This window comes from Chiloscyllium punctatum, chromosome 49 (genome assembly GCF_047496795.1).
Source record: "Chiloscyllium punctatum isolate Juve2018m chromosome 49, sChiPun1.3, whole genome shotgun sequence".
NCBI lineage: Eukaryota > Metazoa > Chordata > Chondrichthyes > Orectolobiformes > Hemiscylliidae > Chiloscyllium > Chiloscyllium punctatum.
In genome coordinates, this window is record NC_092787.1 from 61969955 (window position 1) to 61993064 (window position 23110).

The 23110-nt window shown below is 42.6% G+C and overlaps 1 protein-coding gene across 4 annotated transcripts in view; it reads right to left on the reverse strand.

The window, feature by feature from the left end:
- Window positions 1–23110, reverse strand: part of LOC140469289 (probable G-protein coupled receptor 82) — a 92408-nt gene that overhangs the window by 40769 nt on the left and 28529 nt on the right. Inside the window, exon 1 of one of the 4 annotated variants that reach the window (XM_072565644.1) lies at window positions 17413–17481. The exons of 1 other annotated variant lie outside the window; for it this stretch is intronic. The gene's annotated coding sequence lies outside the window, so the exon portion shown is untranslated. Of the gene's footprint in view, window positions 1–5424; window positions 5523–5945; window positions 6003–17412; window positions 17482–23110 lie in introns of those variants that run through there. 2 more of the 4 variants (XM_072565642.1, XM_072565641.1) reach the window with 2 other exon arrangements.

Here is a 23110-nt window from a genome sequence, read left to right on the forward strand (position 1 = left end):
TTCACTACCCTCAGTTGGACCATCTCACAGAATGCACTATTTGTAACATGAAATCTGTGACTGTGAAGCAACTTGCCAAGATTCTCTGCATCTCAGCGCTACTAAACAAGGTAATGGTTTACCTCCACTGACACCTCTTATGCTTCGGAGACACATTCTCACCATCCAATCATATGTGCATGATGTATTATTTAAAAGAAGGGAGGAAATGGTGCAGGACCATGACCAACGAACAAGCAGACAGTCACACTAACTTGAAACAAGATAGATCATGAGAGTTTGTGATTTTCAAATGAACACCTGAGTTCATACAAAGATACTATATCATTATGTCTGGACTTATGACATTAGAATAACCAATAGTCATGTATTGCAAAGGAACAGATGACACATCTAAACTGTATATCATCAGCCAAACTGGAAGATGATTCAGCTACTGAAGTTATTGGGCCAGACAACAACCATATATTTCAATGACTCATGCGTATTTAGCTGTATGACAAACAGAATACTGCAGACAGAAGCTACATCCCAAACTCAAAGTAACCATATAAGAACTAGATCTGGTCATGTCAAAATTCACCAAGGTGTTAGCTGAATATATGGAGTCAGTGTACCATGTACATCCTTGTACATATTCTTGAGAAAAGGTTCCATTCCTCAAAATGAAAAGAGGAATAATGCATTATGCCACCGATTCCAGACTAGACGAGCCTGTGTTCTTACATAACATTACAATATGTGATAGTCAGGTATGAAGATACCCAACTCATCTTTAGACAGTCCTCTGTGTAATTAAGTCAGTGTAGTAAGTCAGTTAGATGTGTGTATTGCACAGTAACATCAGTAAGCACAGAATTTAGGTTGTGTGTATAAGTCTGTGATCACCCACCCTTTTCAAAGCACTAAGATACAGAACATGAAGTCCTGGGTATTGCTCAGCCTTTAATTTAATTAATTTAACCATTATGTTTTCTGTAATTATGGTGACAGTTTTGAGTTCCTCCCTTCCTCTTCCCTCTTGATTCTCAACAGATTTTGGGATGCTTCTTGTGTCTTCTACAGTGAAGAATGATGCCAAATATCAATTCGAGGTTTCCACCATTTCCTTGCTTCCAATCATTAGCTCCCAGTTTCACCCGATGAGGTTCCAACATTCTCCTAGCTACTCTTTTCTTTTGATACGCTTAAACAAATGATACCCTTTTATTTCTACCTAGCTTTCTTTCATTCTCTAATTTCTCCTTTCATTTCTTCAGTATTCATTTTCTAGTTTCTAAAATTTGACTAATCTTCTCACTGACATCTAATCTTCAAAGTATTGGATGCAATTACTTTTGATTTAATACTATCCTTAGTCAGCCACAGATAGGGAAACTTTCTTATAGAGTATTTCTTTCTGAATGAAATATATCCTTGTTGAAAATTATGAGATACCTCCGTAAATGTCTGTTGCTGCTTCCTTTCTGTCCAAGTTTTAAGTTATTTTCGAGTCCACTTTGGCTGACTCTGTTTCTTGTCTAATTGTAATATCAGTAATAAGCTAATGAGGTGATTAACAACTCTCACGTCAATAAACTGCAGCTTGTACCAAATAAATACATCACAAATCATGAGGAGTGGTAATTACAGTTTGCGGGTGACTTGGCAAAGCCTGGACCTTCCACTAGGAGGCAATTTATTTCAGTACAATCATTTGAAATTAATAAAACCATTTTGAAAGATTGACTCATTTTAAGTGCAAATTACACGCAGTGCAATTGCTGTGAGCTTTTGCACCAGTTTAAACAACACCACATTAGAAGACAACTCACTCCACAAAAAGGGCTACATTCCCAGATCAAATTAACCACTTTGGGGAGAAATCAGTTAACATTTCATGTCCAGTGACTTTTCCTCAGAACCGTTCTGAGGAAGAGTCACTGGAACTGAAATGTTAACTCTGATTTCTCTCCACAGATGGTGCCAGACCTGCTCAACTTTTCCAGCTATTTCTGTTTTTGTTTTTCAATTCCAGCATTCGCAGTTACTAGTATTCAAAGTAACCACGATTGTGTGGTTCTGCTAATTTTACTGTGAAAGGAGATCTAAAAGTTAAACTTTTTTGAGCTCAAGGTGAATTACGGGTGTGCTTTAAAAGCTTTTTAATTTACTCAGAAACTGATACTGAACACAAATGTATTTAGTATATGTTTCCATGCAAATCTTAAAAGCATTTTTCAATTATTTAAAATTGAGTTATGCATAGGTGATTAGCTGACACACTAATTAAAAATGTTTACTTTGTAATAAATTCATTTTTGACTAGTAATAAGCTGCACCAGTTTATTAATGTTTAAATAAACCAAGGAATATTTGAATGCATTTTTAAATTACAGTTTAAAATACTGCTGATTATGCTGGCTCATGGAAGATATTTGGCAATGTACAAATAAATTTGAGTGGATGCCTGAACAAAAGGAAGCACTTTAAACTAATGCAATTTTGAGTGTCAATTTACACCCAGATACCTGATTGCACTCAACCTGGAATCTCTTGGCCAAGATGTTGATTAAGGATCCTGAAGGAACTCAGTATGAAGTAACGGAGTGGTTACTTCAACCCCATTCTCCCACTTTCTCCCCATAACCCTTGATCCCCTTGATACTCAAGAATCTATCTATCTCAGTCTTAAATATACTCAATGATCTGGCCTCCACAGCATTCTGTGGCAATTAATTCCATAGATTCACTACTCTCTTACTGAAGACGTTTCTCCTTATCTCTGTTCTAAGAGATCTTCTCTTTACTCTCAGGCTATGCCCTCAGGTCTTAGTCTCCCCTACCAATAGAAACACCTTCTCAACACCTACTCTGTCCAGGCCATTCAGTATTCTGTATGTTTCAATAAGGTCCCCCCTCATCCTTCTAAACTCCATCAAGTATAGACCCAGAATTCTCAAATGTTCCTCATATGTTAAGCTTTTCATTCCTGGGACCATTGTCATGAACCTCCTCTGAACATGCTCCAGGGCTAGTACATTCTTCCTGAGATATGGGGCCCAAAACTGTACACAATATTCCAAATCTGGTCTGACCAGAGCATTGTAGAGCCTCAGAAGTACATCCTTGCATTTATATTCAAGTCTTCTCAAAATAAATGCCATCATTGCATTTGCCTTCCTAACTACTGATTCAGCCTGCAAGTTTACCTAGAAAGAATCCTGGATTAGAACTCCCAAGTCTATTTGCACTTCAGACTTCTGAACTTTCTCTCCATTTAGACAATAATCCATACCTCTGCTCTTCCTACCAAGGTGCATGACCTCACTCTATCTGCCACTTCTTTGCCCCTCTCCTAACCTGTCCAAATCCTTCTGCAGCCTCCCCAACTCCTCAATGTTATCTGTCCCTCCACCTAGCTTTGTATCGTCTGCAAAGTTAGCCAGAATCTGTATCAGTTTCAGTATATTAAAGAACAATTTCAAATATTTTGACATTTTAAAAATATGTAAGTTGAGGAAAGGGTACATGAATTATTCAGGTCATCTAATTTAGGAACATCCCTTGATGCTAATACAATAATAAAATAAAAGCAAGTGGACCTATGGACATACAATGTCTGGTCCATTCAATTAACTTCCATTACAAGTAAGATATCTCTTCTTCTCCAAAGCCACTGACAACTTTATGAGATTTTTGTCCTTTTAACATGACCTATATTAGACAATAGACAATAGATGCAGGAGTAGGCCATTCAGCCCTTCGAGCCTGCACCACCATTCAATATGATCATGGCTGATCATTCCCAATCAGTATCCTGTTCCAGCCTTATCTCCATAACCTTGACTCCACTATCTTTAAGAGCTCTATCCAATTCTTTCTTAAAAGAATCCAGAGACTGGGCCTCCACTGCCCTCTGGGGCAGAGCATTCCACACAGCCACCACTCTCTGGGTGAAGTAGTTTCTCCTCATCTCTGTCCTAAATGGTCTACCCTGTATTTTTAAGTTGTGTCCTCTGGTTCGGCACTCCCCCATCAGCGGAAATATGTTCCCTCCTGCCAGAGTGTCCAATCCTTTCATAATCCTATACGTTTCAATCAGATCCCCTCTCAGTCTTCTAAACTCAAGGGTATACAAGCCCAGTCGCTTCAGTCTTTCCGTGTAAGGCAATCCTGCCATTCCAGGAATTGACCTCGTGAACCTACGCTGCACTCCCTCAATAGCCAGAATGTCTTTCCTCAAATTTGGAGACCAGAACTGCACACAGTACTCCAGGTGTGGTCTCACCAGGGCCCTGTACAGCTACAGAAGCACCTCTTTGCTTCTATACTCAATTCCTCTTGTTATGAAGGCCAGCATGCTATTAGCCTTCTTCACGACCTGCTGTACCTGCATGCTTGCCTTCATTGACTGGTGGACAAGAACACCCAGATCTCTCTGAACAGCCCCTTTACCTAATTTGATACCATTGAGGTAGTAATCTGCCTTCCTGTTCTTGCCACCAAAGTGGATAACCAGACATTTATCCACATTAAACTGCAACTGCATCTGCATATTACATAGAGAATTCTACAACGCCGAGTTGTTAATTAGAATATCATTGAATGACACAGCACTTTTAATATTCAACTAATTCATAGACCTAAATAGCAAGGACATGATGTGGTGGGGGAAACATGTCAGCAACTGAGTATCTTGTCAAAAATATGGTGATCTATGGTAGCAATGTCTGATGTTTGAGAATACTTTAGTATTTACATATAGAAAGACCTCTTTCTTACTAAACTATATTTTTCATATTAGTGCCCAAAGATGGAATTTAAAAAGGGGGAAATGAGCCATTAAAACTGAACATTTGAGGAAGAACATTAGCTGGGGTATTTTTCTTCAGCATGTGCTCACGTTCATGCCCGTGCTCCTTCACCTTCCCTAGTGGTAGATCCCTTTTCTTTGTTATTTGAACTGACATTGTAACATCCCGTGCAAAGAACACATTATGATTAAATACAAATATCAACCAGAGGAGGTCTTCCTCCCCATCTGTGTAGAATTTGTTCTCAAACCCACAAGTTTTTAAACCGACAAGGTTTTACTTCAGATTTCCTGTCTTTCCCGTAACGGTCGATTCAGTGAGACCACCATCAAGTCCAGAGTGAGGTGAAAAAAAACAAATGAAGTTTTTGGGGACTTTTCTTCATTAGCATTTGCTTTCAGTAGAATATTTCCGGACACAAACGAACAGAAATTCTCCACGTGGGCAAATACATTGAAACACATTGATTTCCTTTTGAAAGTAAATATTGCAATGTCTATAAAAGTTTCATTGTTGTTACCCTATAACTTCTATTTACATTCTGAAAATTGAACTGTTCAAAAATGTTTTCAAAAACATATAGCTGTTTGGATATGAGCTTGAAGGTAAGAAAAGATATTGTACTCACCACCCTATGTAATTTCTGACACAAAAATATTCAGAAGTTCGGTAAATACTGATCAACCTTCTATATTAAAGTTTCAGAGATCTAAGATTGTCTTCCAATGGTTTGCATGGCTGAACATGAAGAAACCTCAGATGCTTACATTCAGATAAATAACTAATCAAATGGGGAAGCCAGGCTCACTTTGAGGTGGGTAAGTTGTGCAACAGGTTTCAGTAAATCAAATGTGAAACAGGCAGAGTGTGCCAGTGACAATGAAGCAATGCTAACACAGAAAGCCCACTTCTTGCATAAAAGTAGATTTTACCACAAGTTACAATCCAAAACAAAATCTTCATTCCTACAAACACACGTAATGTGCCTAGCTTTCTTGTTGTAAAAAGCGTTTAAATAAGACTTTAATACTCAAAATAGAAGTTAAAAAAACCTATCGTTTTACATTTATTGATCTCAAAGTTTGAACACAACTTCAAAATTATTAGGCAGGGAATGTATTTTTAAGAAATGAAGAATATTTCACTCACCGTGCTCTGTACTGTATTCAGAAGTCCAAAAAGAATACATCACCTAACTCATGCTGCTACAGCGCAAGTTCTGAAATCCCCAATAAGTATTTTTCTTTGCTACTAGCTTTCAACAGCTTCCTGTTGCAGCAGCTTCTCCAATGTATGAAATGACCCTTTCCCCTTGCTGTTTTTACCAAGATTTGTACTGCACACTTCCATGCTGTTAATTCTAAGGACTCTCACTTCCCCACCCCCCCAAAAAAATTGGCTTAGAACATAGAACATAGAACATAGAAGAATACAGCGCAGTACAGGGCCTTCGGCCCTCGATGTTGCGCCAATCAAAGCCCACCTAACCTACAATAACCCACTATCCTCCATATACCTATCCAATGCCCGCTTAAATACCCATAAAGAGGGAGAGTCCACTACTGCTACTGGCAGGGCATTCCATGAACTTACGACTCGCTGAGTGAAGAACCTACCCCTAACATCAGTCCTATATCTACCCCCCCTTAATTTAAAGCTATGCCCCCTTGTAATCACTGACTCCATACGTGGAAAAAGGTTCTCACTGTCAACCCTATCTAACCCCCTAATCATCTTGTACACCTCTATCAAATCACCCCTAAACCTTCTTTTCTCCAATGAAAACAACCCCAAGTGCCTCAGCCTTTCCTCATAGGATCTTCCTACCATACCAGGCAACATCCTGGTAAACTTCCTCTGCACCCGTTCCAGTGCCTCCACATCCTTCCTATAGTATGGCGACCAAAACTGCACACAATATTCCAGATGCGGCTGCACCAGAGTCTTATACAACTGCAGCATGACCTCAGGACTCCGGAACTCAATTCCTCTACCAATAAAAGCCAGTACGCCATATGCCTTCTTCACCGCACTATTTACCTGGGTGGCAACTTTCAGAGATCTGTGTACATGGACACCAAGATCCCTCTGCTCTTCCACACTACCAAGTAGTCTACCATTAGCCCAGTAATCCATCTTTTTATTACTCTTACCAAAGTGAATCACCTCACACTTAGCTACATTGAACTCCATTTGCCACCTTTCTGCCCAGCTCTGCAGCTTCTCTATATCCCGCTGTAACCTGCCATATCCTTCCTCACTGTCTACAACTCCTCCGACTTTCGTATCATCCGCAAACTTGCTCACCCAACCTTCTAACCCTTCCTCCAGGTCATTTATAAAAATGACAAACAGCAATGGTCCCAAAACAGATCTTTGCGGAACACCGCTAGTGACGGCACTCCAAGATGAACCTTTGCCATCAACTACTACCCTCTGTCTTCTTCCAGCCAGCCAATTCCTAATCCAAACCTCCAACTCACCCTCAATGCCATATCTCTGTATTTTCTGCAGTAGCCTACCATGGGGGACCTTATCAAACGCCTTACTAAAATCCATATATACCACATCTACCGCTTTCCCCTCATCTACCTCCTTAGTCACCTTCTCAAAGAATTCAATAAGGTTTGTGAGGCACAACCTGCCCTTCACAAAACCATGCTGACTATCCTTGATCACATCATTCTTATCCAGATGTGCATAAATCCTATCTCTTACAAAGCTTGTGGTGCTTCAGGTGATGATGGTATCAGCATTGGACACTGAACATTTTCTCGTACTGTTGCAAAGATATTTGCAAGATATTCACTTGTGGGTGAAATTTAATATTGACCAGATGAAGGTCGAAGATAGTATCTCATCATGAGATGTGAAATTTGTAAGATATTTCATTACATGCTTCTGTGTCACATGGAAATCCAGGGCACCTCATGTTTCAGATGCGATGTATATCGAGATACTTGAAATTGAGCTTGTTGTTCCTTACCTTGAGGAGAGCTGGAGTCACAGCAAAGCATAAGGGAGAACTTAAGAGAGAATGAGTTCCAGGAGTTGATCATACCATAGCTATTTATAGTTTCTGTGTGTCCAATGGACAGTGTCAGAGTGCTCTCAGAGTATGGCATTGCCCAAAGCTTACTACCATTAAAGGTGATGCAATCATGGGGAATGCAATCTTCCACCCATTCATGATACTCTGGAACAAATAATTGCACAGAGGGAACAGCCTAGTATAGAATTTGCATAGTTAAGTGGCTTCAATAGGCAGGGATATGGACGTGCATTTCTGCAATTACCAATGCAAGTCCTGCAAGGTGTATTGTCTTCCTAGTGCTACCATATATATTCTTTGAAATGGAAATCATGTTTAACTGATCTATTGGAGTTCTTTGAAGAAGTAAAATGTGTTGTAGATAAAGGGGAACTGGTGGATCTACAGCACATAGATTTCCAAGAGACATTTAATAAGTTTCTGCAATGAAAGTTACTGCGGAAATAGCAGTTTGAGGTACTGTGGGGGTACCATCTTGGCATAGATAGAAGATTAGCTGGCTGACAGGAAATAGAGGATAGGAATAAATAGGTCATAATCTGATTAGCAAGATAAAATAATAAGTGTACCAAGGGACCAGTACTTGGGCCTGAACATTTTCACATTTGTGTAAATGACTTTGATGATGGGATGGAACATAAGATTACTATGTTTGCCAATGATACAAAGATGGGCAGGAATATAAGTTGTGAAGACGATATAAGAAGGCTACAAAAGGACAGAGTAAGTGAATGGCCGAAGATATGCCGAAAGGAGCATAATGTGGGAAATGTGAAATTGTCCATTTTGGCAGAAAGAATAAAAAAGAAATATGTTATCAAATTGGTGAGAAAGATCAGCAATTTAAAATGAAGAGGGAGTAGGGTATCCTCATGAATGAATCACAGAACGTTAGTATGCCAGTGCAGCAAGTAATTAGAAAACTACTAGGATGACATCGTTTATTGAAAGGGAATTCGGATGCCAAGTAAGAAATTATGCCTCAGCTACAGGGGGTTGGTGAGATCCATCTGAGATCCTGTGCATAATACCAGTCTCTTTACTTACGGAAAACTGGAAATGTTTTGGAAGCACTTCACAGAAGGCTTACTAGATTGATCCCTGGGCAAGTTTTCTTATGAGTAAAGAATTGCAGAGTATACTTATGTTCACTGCATTTTAGAAACGTAGGAGGTGACTTGCTTGAAATGATAAGATTCTGAGGAACCTCGATAATGTGTGGGGTAGGGTGCTTCCTCTTGTGGGATTACCTGCCCCAGGATAAAGTGACTCTTGTGATATAATATTCATTTCTAGGGTCCTTAAATGGTCTGCTATAATGAATCATGAGACTGAGTCTCAGTTACATTGAAGAAAGAAAGGTCGTCTATCTAAGAATGAATAATGAGCCCCTAGCTGAGGTTCCAGAAATTCACTAAGCTGTTGAAACAACTGAGTTCAAGGAAAAATATTGCTTGATTAATATCTGTGTCCCTGACCTCTTATGTTAACTACACAATGTTTATTTAAACAACTTTAAGATTTCAATTATGTTTAGTTTCTGATATTTATACTTTAATGGTCTGAATTACATGTTTCTATGTCACATGGGAGATCCAGGGCACCTCGTGTTTCAGATGCAACGTGTATCGAGACACTTGAAATTGAACTTGTTGTTTCTTACCTTGAGAAGAGTTGGGGTCACAGCAAAACATAAGGGAGAATTTATGTGAGAACGAGTCCAGCAGCTGATCATACCATAGCATTTATAGTAACTATGTATCCAAAGGGCAGTGTCAGAGTACTCTCAGAGTATGGCATTGCCCAAAACTGACTACCAGTACTTGATTGACACTTTTATTAGTTTGGAGTAAAGTAAGTTTTACTTTAATAAAGTGAAAAATAATGAAGAAACAGGTATTTCTAAAAATGCTTTCTTCAAATATCTTATTGTCACTATAGGGTTCATGACTTCACTACAATGTATAGCAGATTACCATAAATTGTCACCGAGGTATGGAGGACCATGAGGATGGATAGAGTGTACAGCTTGGCATGGGGGACATGAAAGGGTATGGCATGGTGGAAGCCTGGCAGGGGGGGGGGGGGGGGGGTCATGAGGAAGACCTTTGACCTTACATTTGAAAACATTCCATCACACAGACTATAGTTCCCACAACATTTCTAAGATGATGTGAAATACAAGACATTTAAAAGCTGACCCATCTCCATAATTATCGCAGAGGACTGGGATGTCATGGAGCCACCCAGGTGGGGAGTGCAGAGAGCAGGATCACCATTTAAAAAACTGACACCCTTAAAAGGCCATCCTGGAAACTGAAAACCCTGGAAAGACAGTTGGGAATCTTAAGATTGGGACCGGTCCATCATTTTTAAAGTGCTCCTAAGTTGCCTTAAGTTAATGGGCTGAATCTCATGTCTTTTTTTGGCTAAGTCTAAGTTGCATCGAGTTGCTTTGTTTTCTTTCCTCATCTTAACAAGCCACTCATCATACTTAACACCTGTGGTGACTCTTACATTCCATTTCTGTCCCATTCTAAAAAACACCAATCCTGGGACGATTCCCCAGTCATGGATATCTGCCAAAACACCAGCAGCGTAGCCCTAGTACCATCTTTAAAAGCTGGTTGGGAACCTGTCCAAGCTGTATCATTCTGTAGCTGCCCTGTACGGTGCTAGAGTCTTGTCCCGGATAAGACAGTAAGGGGGCTACTGGGGGGTGCCCCACTCTACAGGCAGGGTGCAAGAGGTCCTGTTAGATGGGTAGTGCTAATACGGAACGTCCTCTTCCCCCTGGCCCAGCAGCGGTCTGAGGTTGCCACTCAGGTTAGAGCAGTCTCAGCCAACTCTAGGAATGCCCAGCAATGCTGAAGAAGGTCAGTGACCTTCAGCACTCCATTGCCATATGTGCTATTAACTTCACTCCGATACCTCATACTCATTCTACCTCTGCTACAGCACCCATCTCCCACTGAGGCTCTTGTTCTCTAATACCTGCAACATCTTCCCCACTGACTACCACTCATTCCATCTAGCCCTGCATGCCCTCTGCACTATCTACCCACTGCTTGAGACACTGCCTCACTTACACCAACAGAAATTGCTACCTTACCCAATCCAGCTCCTGAAGTACCTGCCTGTTTCTTGTTCCAGTAGAAAAACAGTCGACAGGCAGCAGAAAGAGTCAAACAGTTGAGGGCTGACAGTCATTCGGCTTTTTGCTCTTTATAAGAAGAGCATCCTGACCTTGTACCGCCCTGATCAGACCCAGCACTGGTATTGGAGGCTGCCCTTGGCTTAATGTGCTGGGAACCCGTACGTGAAGGCTATCCCTCTTGAGTGGGGCCAGCTAACAAGCTTCCTGGCTTTCTATCTATGCCAAACAGCATGATGATATAGCAGTAATATGAGCCTGCTATCTCTGGTAAAAACACAAGGCAATGCAAGGCAAGGAGACAAAGAGCAGCCTGGTCAGCTCAGAGAGAGCGAGTGCTACAGCAGTAAGTGAAAAGCCCACAGGTACAACCTGGTCCAGTTAATGAACGGGGTTTGTGTCCCTGAGCTCATATTGTCTTCGATGTGGCAGTTGCTGGTACAGACTGAGGTACATTGAAGTACAGGGGCATCATCGAGTCAAATAGCACTGAAACAGACCCTTCGGTTCAACTCGTCCATGCCAACCATAATCCCAAACTGAACTAGTCCCACCTGCTTGCAGTTGGTCCATACCCCTTTAAAACTTTTCTTAATCATGTAATTATCTATATGTCTTTTAAACATTGTAACTGTACCCACATCCACCACTTCCTCGGAAGTTCATTCCGTATATACACCACCCTCTATGTGAAACAGTTGCCCCTCAGGTCCCTTGTAAACCTTTCTCCTCTCACATTAAAAATATCCCCCCTGGTTTTGAACTTGTCCAGCCAAGGGAAAAGACCTTTGATATTTATATCATCTACGCCTCTCATGATTTTATAAACTGCAACAAGGTCATCCCTCAACCTCCAGCACTCCAGTGAAAAAGAGTTCCAGCCTATTCAGCCTCTCCTTCTAACTCAAACCCTCCAGCTCCAGCAACATTACGGCAAACCTTTTCTGAACCTCTCCAATTTAATAATATCCTTCCTATAACAGGGCAACCAGAACTGTACACAGTACTCTTTTACAACCTCAACGTACCATCCCAATTCCTCTTCTCAATGGTCTGAGCAATGAAGGCAAGCACGCTAAACACCTTCTTAACCACCCTGCCTACCTGTGATGCAACTTTCAAAGAACATGTACCTGAATCTCAGTTTCTCTGTTTTACAACACTATCCAAAGCTTTTAATTGCATCAGTCCTGCCCTTCCTGATGAGGGGCTTATGCCTGAAACATCGATTCTTCTGCTCCTCAGATGCTGGCTGACCTGCTGTGCTATTCCAGCGCCACACTTTCGACTCTGATCTCCATTATCTGCAGCCCTCACTTTCTCCTTGTTTGTTTTACAAAAATGCATTACCTCACATTTATCCAAATTAAACTCCATTTGCCACTCCTTATCCCATTGAATCAATTGATCAAGGTCCCTTTGTAATCTTGGAAAATTTTCTTCACTGGTGACGGTACCACCAATTTTGGTATCATCCACAAAACCTGTTCACCAAGCTTGCTAAATTCTCATCCAAGTCATTTACATAAATGACAAACAAAAGTGTACCCAGCACTGATCCCTGTGGAGCACCGCTGGTCACAGCCTTTAGTCTAAAAAACAACCAGGAGAAAGTGAAGACTGCAGATGCTGGAGATCAGAGCTGAAAAATGTGTTGCTGGAAAAGCGCAGCAGGTCAGGCAGCATCCAAGAAGCAGGAGAATCGACATTTTGGGCATAAGGCCTTCTTCAGGAATGAGAAAGGTGTGCCAAACAGGCTAAGATAAAAGGTAGGTAGGAGGGACTTGGGGGAGGGGCGTTGGGAATGCGATAGGTGGAAGGAGGTTAAGGTGAGGGTGATAGGCCGCAGAGGGGGTGGGGGCGGAGAGGTCGGGAAGAAGATTGCAGGTCAAGAAGGCGGTGCTGAATCTGAGGGTTGGGACTGAGATAAGGCGGGGGGAGGGGAAATGAGGAAGCTGGAGAAATCTGCATCATCCGTTGTGGTTGGAGGGTTCCTAGGTAGAAGATGAGGTGCTCCTCCTCCAGGCGTCATGTTGCCATGGTCTGGCGATGGAGGAGGCCAAGGACCTGCCTGTCCTTGGCAGAGTGGGAGGGGGAGTTAAAGTGTTTGGCCACGGGGCGGTTGGGTTGGTTGGTGCGGGTGTCCCAGAGGTGTTCTCTGAAACTTTCCACAAGTAGGCGGCATGTCTCCCCAATGTAGAGGAGGCAACATCGGGTGCAGCGGATACAGTAAATGATGTGTGTGGAGGTGCAGGTGAATTTGTAACAGATATGGAAGGATCCCTTGGGGCCTTGGAGGGAAGTGAGGGGGGAGATGCGGGCGCAAGTTTTGCATTTCTTGCAGTTGTTGGGGAAGGTGCCGGGAGTGGAGGCTGGGTTGGTGGGGGGTGTGGACCTGACGAGGGAGTCGCGGAGGGAGTGGTCTTTCTGGAACGCTGATAGGGGAGGGGAGGGAAATATATCCCTGGTGGTGGGGTCTGTTTGGAGGTGGCGGAACAGTCCATCTTCCATAGCTACACTGGCACCACTCCCCACCTTTTCCTCCGCTACATCGATGACTGTATTGGCGCTACCTCGTGCTCCCACGAGGAGGTTGAACAGTTCATCCACTTTACTAACACCTTCCACCCTGACCTCAAATTTTCCTGGACCATCTCAGACTCCTCCCTCCCCTTCCTAGACCTCTCCATTACTATCTCGGGCGACCGACTCAACACTGACATTTACTATAAACCGACCGACTCCCACAGCTACCTAGATTACACCTCCTCCCACCCTGCCCCCTGTAAAAACACCATCCCATATTCCCAATTCCTTCGCCTCTGCCGCATCTGCTCCCAGGAGGACCAATTCCAATACCGAACAACCCAGATGGCCTCCTTTTTCAAAGACCGTAATTTCCCCTCAGACGTGGCTGACGATGCTCTCCACCACATCTCCTCCACTTCCCGCTCCTCTGCCCTTGAACCCCGCCCCTCCAATCACCACCATGACAGAACCCCACTGGTCCTCACCTACCACCCCACCAACCTCCAGATACATCGTATCATCCTTCGTAATTTCCGCCACCGCCAAACAGACCCCTCTCCTATCAATGTTCCAGAAAGACCACTCCTTCCGCGACTCCCTCGTCAGGTCCACACCCCCCACCAACCCAACCTCCACTCCCGGCACCTTCCCGGCGAGAAATGCAAAACTTGCGCCCACACCTTGGCCTCCTCCATCGCCAGACCATGGCAACACGACGCCTGGAGGAAGTGTGCCCCATCTTCCGCCTAGGAACCCTCCAACCACAAGGGATGAATGCAGATTTCTCCAGCTTCCTCATTCCCCCCCCCCCCCCCCACCTTATCTCAGTCCCAATCCTTGGACTCAGCACCGCCTTCTTGACCTGCAATCTTCTTCCCGACCTCTCCGCCCCACCCTCTCTCTGGCCTATCACCCTCACCTTTACCTCCTTCCACCTATCGCATTCCCAACGCCCCTCCCCCAAGTCCCTCCTCCCTACCTTTTATCTTAGCCTGTTTGGCACACATTCCTCATTCTGAAGAAGGGCTTATGCCCAAAATGTCGATTCTCCTGCTCCTTGGATGTTGTCTGACCTGCTGCGCTTTTCCAACAACACGTTTTTCAGCTCTGAAAAATAACTCTCCACCATCACCCTCTCTCACCTACCATCAAGATAATTTGGCATCCTATAAGTGTATTAACAATGTGCATGCACTTTCATAAAGTCTCTCTCATGGCAAATACTGCCAGCCTTGGTTGTGGTGGACATATGGCCCATGCCCATGGAGTATGCCTTGAGACATCGGTGCCTTGCGTCTAACATGGAGGTCATTGAGAACAAGCAGTGAGCTGAATCTGCCAGGTGGTCTCTCTGGTTTCCTTGTCAGGTTTTCATGACTCTCATGTGCTTGGTGAATTTGGTCACATGGGGCACTACATATTAATGAGGTGAGTGATGTCATTCGCAAGGCATTTTAACTTGTATTATCCTCGTCAGATGGCACCTCGTCGCTGTCCAATGAGAATCTCACCATGTGAAAAGCTTAAAAGATGGAACAGGATGATCTCAATGTCAAGACTGGTCTCACTGCACATATTGCTCAATTCTGCCACACATCTCACCATAACCCGTATTGCATAGACCTCTGTAAGATTTTGCCCAACAAAAATGCAGGATAACCCTCACAAACAAATTGTTGGTGATGCTGAGTTAAGAACAGTCCCACACAATAATTCTGCATTCCAAAATTAAAAGCATTGTGGGCTGAAAACTTTCAGTTGGGCAGCATGGTGGTTAGCACCACTGCCACAGCACCAGGAACCCGGGTTCAATTACATATTCGGGTGACTGTTTGTGTGGAGTTTGCATTGTCCCCGTGTCTGCGTGGGTTTTCTCCAGGTGCTCTGGTTCCTTCCCACAATCCAAAGTTGTGCAGGTTAGGTGAATTGGCCATGGGAAATACCAGGAAAGGGAGCTGGGTAGGATGCTTTTCGGAGGATCAGTGCAGACTTGATGCGGTGAATGGCTTCTTTCCGCACTGTAGGGATTCTAAGGAGTCTTGGCTTTTTAAATTAATCAACATTTCTAAAGCATTCAGTATTGCCAAATTACTGTACTTGGCACTTTAAAGGGGAACTGTGCATTTACATACATCATTCACACAATATCGTGTTCCTGTTCTCCACAGCATTCTAGTTATCTGGTGCAATTCTCAGAGAAAGACTGTAAGAAATGAAACCTAAACATATTTAAAACAGCTCAGCTGAAATATCCTATATTTGACAAAACGCTTAGCATCGTAAATTACATGTGGGGATGAAGGAGTGAAACAGTGTCCCTTTAAGTGAAACTTCAAAAGAAAGAAATTTTATGCAGTTAGCCTCACACTGATGCACACAGCTCACACTGATACTCAGTAAGTGATGCAAAAAAAAATGAAGGAGAGTGGGGCACGATTGGGAAAGTAAGCACAAATTGCACCTGAATTTTTTTTTTTGGATAGGTTACGGTGTAAATTTCTGCTCTTCAAATAATTTTAAAAATGGCTGAGACAAAAAAATGAAGCAGTGCAAACAGCATTACAATGTAACATAATTATTTACATTTTTCTTTGCGTTAAAATATATCAATTGAAGTATTTAAGAGAAGACATTTGGTGTTGTTAGCTAATTGAGCTGGAAATGAAATGCGTACAAAAAGATAAGAACAGTAAAGATTTTCTGAACCATCAGCTAAGTAGGTCAATTTTGCATCATGGAAAATAACTTTTTAAAAAAACTTACATTGAACCACTCACTAGTTTTGTTGGTAAAAACTCAGTAATTTACAAGTAAGTTAAACATTTTAAATATATAAGAATATTTAAGATGTGTATGCTAGTGTTGATTTGGAAATTGGCCTTAATTCAGCACATTTACAGAAACGATTCTTATTCATTGTGTTAGCTTGGAGACTGACCAGTTGGGAGAATGCACTCGGTACTGAGCACATTGTTTTTAAACCTCATTAATGGGAGTTGGGCATTGCTGGCTGGGTCAGCATTTATTACCCATCCCTATGTACCTTGTGAAGATGGTGGTGAGCTGCCTTCTTGACCTGTTGATGTTGTAGGTAGGTGCATCACTGTCTCTATGTCTGTCTGCTCCTATCTGGAGGAGTCTAGCTTTAAAACAAAGATCCTCATCGCCAGGTGAAGCCTCCACTGTGTTAAGCTTCAAAAGAGGCCTATCCTGCCTTTAGCGGCTGCTGTGGTTCTGAGTAGCACTTTTCTACTTTCAACACTCAGGCTCATCCAGTACAGTCTGACCTAATGTGATAGCCTGGCCATATTGTATTTCACACACAGTGATTTGACACATCAGCATTCCTGATGAAGGGCTTATGCCCAAAACATCGACTCTCCTGCTCCTCAGATGCTGCCTGACCCACTGTTCTTTTGCAGCGCCTCACTTTTTGACTCTGATCTCCAGCATCTACAGTCCTCACTTTCTTCACACAGCTATCTGTGTCAACAGAAAGCTGCAAATCATGCCTGCCACTTGCTTCCACCAGTGAACTGTGGCATTAATCCCATCTGCTTTGAAAATAAAGGTTACTGAACTTATGTAAAACTTTTTGCACCCTTCGCAAAGTCATTAAAACGTACAACATTTCAGAACCCTGGTTAATTAAAAGCCTCATCTCCTGTTGGTCACTGATCTGTTAGACCTGTTGCAGGAGCTGCAGCTTGAAAAATTGATGAGCATCAGGGAGCAGTACCGTACCAGTTTACCAAGCCCCCTCCCCGTCCACTCCTGCCAGTAAAATTCAGCTCATTATTTTTGGTTCTTTTTCCACAAGTGTCCCTTGTTGTATTCTTATACAGATTCCTAAAACCTGACTGACCGTTTCAGTTACTGACCTGATCCCTCTGCTGATGGTCACTTCTGGATTTTTGAAAGTGATGATCATCCAGTAGAAATTAAATCATGGAAAACATCAGCTCTCGGGCTTCAGAGATGTCACATGTGTTAGTTGTCATCATTGTTATCACACTTTGAATAGAGAAAGGAAAGACAAGTCATTCTAGTAAATGACTCATTTCCAATGCTGTGAGAATTAGCTTTCAGACGACGCATTATTATTTCAAACTGTGATCTGTATTACTGCTGTATGTAAGCCAAAGGCATATTTTCTTTGTTATCTATACCAGTTGTTTATGTCAAAATGTTATCTATTATCTGCATCAGTCAGGCACAATGTTTAGCCTCAGATGAGTCCGTCGGTCTCTGAAACGTACATGCTCAATCATTCCCTCGCGTGCTCTTCTAATGTCCTTAACCCCAGGAACATCACCCCCACTCACTCCACTTCACTCCTTCAAGTCTAACAGACAAAGATCTGAATATAAGCTTCTGCACTAGTTTCATTGTCTATCTCCAGAGCTGACTGAACCACATTGTATAGAACTGTGCTTCTACTTAAACCCATTGCTCCAAGATTATCATGGAGAATAAAGCTAACTCTTGGCTTTTATTCTCCACAATCAACACTTCATTTGATTCTTTCTTTTCTGCTCTTTCCAACATCCTACACTAAATTCAAGAGCGATCGTTCAGCTTCTTGTGCTGCTTCTCACCAAACCACTGACCACCCAAACTTCACTTCCCAGCACCATAAGACCATAAGATAAAGGGATAGAATGAGGCCATTTGGCCCAACCAGTCTGCTCTGCCATTTGATCATGGCTGATCCACATCTCAACCCCATTCTCCTGCCTTCTCCCTGTAACCTTTAATCCCTTTACTGATCAAGAACCTATCTCTGTCTTAAATACTCTCAATGAGTCAACCTCCCCAGCTTTCTGAGACAATGAGTTACACAGATTAACCACCCTCTCCCTAAAGAAGTTCCTCCTCATCTCAGTTCTAAAGGGTCATCTCTTCACTCTGAGGCTGTGCCCTCAGGTCCTAGCTTCACCTACGAGTTATGGAAATATCTTCTTCACGTCCACTCTATCCAGATGTCTAAGTATTCTGTTAGTTTCAAATAGATCTCCCCTCATTCTTCTCAACTCCATCAATTCCAGACAACAACAGTACAGTCCTCAATCTTATATGAGCAGCCTTATAGGACCAGCCCTTTATCTCCTGGATTATTCCTTTCGTCCTCCTCTGGATACCCTCCAAGGCCAATACATCTTCCTTAGAAACAGGGCTAAAATTGCTCATAATACTCCAAATGCGGTCTGACCAGAGCCATAAACAGCTTCAGCAGTATATTTCTGCCCTTGTATTCTAGACCTTTCAAAACTAATGCTAATGAACTGGAGTTGTCAATGTTTCTCCGACCTGAGATCCTGTCTCCTTCCTTTCAAAACCACCATTATCATTCTCCTCAAAAAGTCAACCCGACTGTTGAATTATTTGTCATTGTTAACTACTGCTCCATTTCCCACCAACCCACTTTCACAGCCCATGTCTTTAAAAGTGTTGTTAGCACCCAAACCCCGTCTTTCCTGCAACAGCGTTATTTCATCAGGGGCTACCACAGCCCTGAAACAGCCAACAAATAACAACAACTTTTCTGTCTTCACCTCTTCACTTGTCAGTGAAGATTGGGGACAATATTTCATCCTCACTAACACTCAACACTGGAGCCCCCGAGGGGTGCGTACTCAGCCCCCTACTGCACTCATTGTATACCCATGACTGTGTCGCCAAATACCAGACTAATGCCATTTACAAGTTCACTGACGACACCACCATTGTCATTCGAATCTCAGATGGCGACGAGACAAACTACAGATGGGAGGTGGAAGACCTGGAAAAATGGTGAACTGAGAACAGCCTAGCTCTCAAAGCCAGCAAAACCAAAGAAATCATTATTGACTTTCGGCTGGATGTTACTCATGCCCCCCTACACATTAACAGCACAGAGGTGGAATGAGTAGAGTGTGGCAGTGACCATTCAGAACAAGCTTTCTTTGTTCTTCATGTGGATGCACTGGTTACAAAGGCCCCACAACGTCTCCTCTTCCTCAGGTAGCTGAGGAAATTTGGCATGACAGCGAATACCCTTGACAACTTTTTATAGGTGCACCATCGAGAGCATTCTGTCTGGATGTATCAGTACCTGCTATGACAACTGTACCATTCAAGATCGGAGACGGTTACAGAGAGTGGTGAACTTGACCCAGACAGTCACAAAGGCCAACCCCCCCATCTATAGAATCCATCTACCAACCCCACTGTCAAGGAAAGACCGCTAGCATTCTTAAAGATCCATCCCACCCTGGCAATGTTTTTCTATAACCTCTACCATCGGGGAGAAGGTACAGAAGCCTGAACACCTGCACCAGCCAGTTTCACAACAGTTTCTACCATACTGTTGTTAGAATACTGAATGGAGTCACAAACTCTTAACATTCGCCTGTACCTGTGTTTTGTTTTTGCCACTGTTTACCTATTATTTCCTATCTATGCTACTTAACTATGTGATCTGCCTGTATTACTCACAAGACAATTCAATTCAATAATGTTTTAATATATAAATCATCTCTATGTGCCTAACAGGGACATTTTTTTAAACAATATTTAACACTGAGACACATAAGGAGGTGTTAAAAGGATTTACCAAAACATCTATCAAAGAGGTAGGTTCTAAGGAGCATCCTCAAGTTGGAAAGAGAAGTTGAAATGCAGAAAGGATTAAGGAGGGAATTTCACAGTTTAGGGAATTAGTACTGAAAGACATGTCTAGCGATAGAGGAGCACTTAAAAGGGGTGATGTGCTCGAGACCAGAATGGACAAGTGCAGGGATTATAGACAGAATTTGCAAGGCTGGAGGAGACTTCGGGGATAGGACAGGCATGGCAAGACGAGTATCAGAGTTTCCGATGAGCTGCAGGGTGTGAGGCTGGCCAGCAGAGCATTGAAATCAGAAAGTGAATGGCAACAAATGCATGGATCAGGCTTTCAGATGTGGGTGAATCAAACTAGGATGGTCCGGCAATGTTACAGAGGCCTTAGAACCATATATGTGATGAGAAACTCACCTTGTCATTAAATAACATACTCAGATTGAGAACTGTCTTGGTTCACCAAGTAGTTAGGGAAAATGAAATAGTCAAAGACTCAGTGATGGAATTTGTTGCAGGTACCAAAGGTCATGCCTTTGCTCTTCCCAATGTTTCATTTGAGAAATTTGTGCTCATTGCTGTTTAGCAGTGTGACAAATCTGTCAGTGGAAAGATCCGGGAGGCAGGGGAGTAGATGGTGGTGAGTTAGCCATGCATGTGATCCTCATACTGTATTGTTGGATGATGTTGTAAAGTGCAACAGTGAAGATGGGGAATAGGAAGGGAAATCAAGGGTAAATCCTTGGGCATGCCGTGAGGTAACAATGTCAGATTGAGAAGCAGACCCATTGCAGACAATTCTCTGGCTATGATTGGACAGAGGACAGGACAGACATTAGTGCGGCCAGGCCAGCGAAAGGCTGCAGACAGGTTGAGGAGGATGTGGAAAATTAGTTTACCACAGGCCACAGATTCATACAATAATTGGAGGAATTCAAACTGGGAGTTCCAGGAAGATGGATCTAGGAGACTACAACACATTCAAAGTTGAAAAGGAAAGAGAAGTTAGAGAATCCTGAATCAAAGATCTCTGCATCATAAAGACCACTTCCATAAAATTCTGTAACATGAGGATGAATGTTTTCATATACCAGGAAATCCCATCACTGGGACAGAAAGCAGACGGTGCAGTTTGATGGGCATCATATTGCAGGCTGTGGCCAATTTAGAGGCTACTGTCAAGGGGGCCACCCAATTAAGAGCAGAATCTGTCCCAAGACCTGTCGGCCCAATGAGGGGCTGTCAGCAGTACTCCACTAACTGGTCATTACAGAAGCTGCAACTCCAGACAGAGGGCACCAAAGAGGGTCCTACCAAAGGGAGAGAACTATGATTGGAGAAGGTGAATTTAGACTGGTTGGCCATGGCATTTGGGGATTGGGTTGGTGGGTGGAAAAAAAGGAGTACCGTTGCCATTAAGGGTCCCTCTATGAGCCTTGGAGGGCCCATAAAAAGGGCCTCTCCTCTTCCTTTAGTGGGAAGCCTTTGAGGTTTACCTGGGGTCTCTCTTTGTGGCGGTGGACCCTTCCACCACAGAGCAAGAAGTGATCCTTTTTTGAACACTGAAGTAGTACATTTGTCGTCTCACAGCCTTGCCAGGGTTGGGGAAATTGAGCGCAGTGTCTCATTTGCTGCTGAATTTCTCATCCATGTAATTTTACACTTGCAGGTAGAACCATTTCTGTACTTGCGAAGCTCTGTTAGATATCAGCACATCCAAACCCCAGGTGCCTACATTCTACCTCTTATCAGGTCCTTTTCACTGTTCAGTCCTGCTCTCAGTAGTCTATATTGGTTTCTGAACACCTTCTGTTTCAAATTTTCAATCTGGTCTTTAAGTCCTTCAAGGCCTCACTTTTCTCCATCTATTTAAACAACAGACTTCAATTCCAAATGATTAAGGGCATGCACAATAAGATTTCAAGTTTTAAGCCTTATCAATGTGACAAAAATCAACCTTAACTACACGGTCAGCAACAAATCAGTTTGGTCACTTTGTCTGATAATTTTTCTTCGGCTCAGATCCGCAATACTGCAATAGGATTATTCCCAAATGGGAGACTGGAGCAAGCTTTCTCACAGCTTTCAACTTAATTGCTATTTCCTCACAAGATATCACATAACCGTTTATATGGTGTGAGCTTAGTGCCTGGAATGGCCCTCATGTGTAGATCTTGGTTACAAGCTGATCATTCCATCACTACTGCATGTTTGGAGCTGACTTTACTAGGATATAGTCTAATATCGAACAAGGGCTCTTGAGGCATAATGATAGTGTCCCACTTCTGACAGGGAGGGTCAGGTTCAAGTTTCACATGTTCCAAAATTATGCAATAACATCTCCGAAACGGTTGAATAGGAAGTATCAGACAGTAATTTATCTTCATGCAAAAGTATCTCAGATGACTTCTATGTGCCAACATAAGTAATGTTTATGATATAACTTGCAGTCCCACTGAGTTATTACCTGGAACTGTAATCAGCAACGCCCAAAGACCATATGTAAAAATCCCGAGTACAATTGGAAGTGACAATATTTCAGTTGAATAAAGGGAACTGTGGAACTACGAGGGAGGAGCTGGCCAAAGTTCAATGGTGCAATACCTTAGCAGGGATGACAGTGGAGGAACAATGGCAGATATTTCTGGGTATAATGCAGGAGATGCAGGATCAGTTCATTCCAAAAAGGAAGAAAGATCCTATGAGGAGGCAGGGGTGGCCGTGGCTGACGAGGGATGTTAAGAAACATATAAAGTCAAAAGAGAAAAAGTATAACATAGCAAAGATGAGTGGGAAAACGGAGGACTGGGAAGTTTCTAAAGAACAACAGAGGATTACTAAGAAGGAAATACGGAGAGAAAAAATGAGGTATGAAGGTAAACTGGCCAAAAATATAAAGAAGGATAGTAAAAGCTTTTTTAGATATGTGAAAGGGAAAAAAATGGTTAAGACTAAAATTGGGCTCTTGAAGACAGAAAC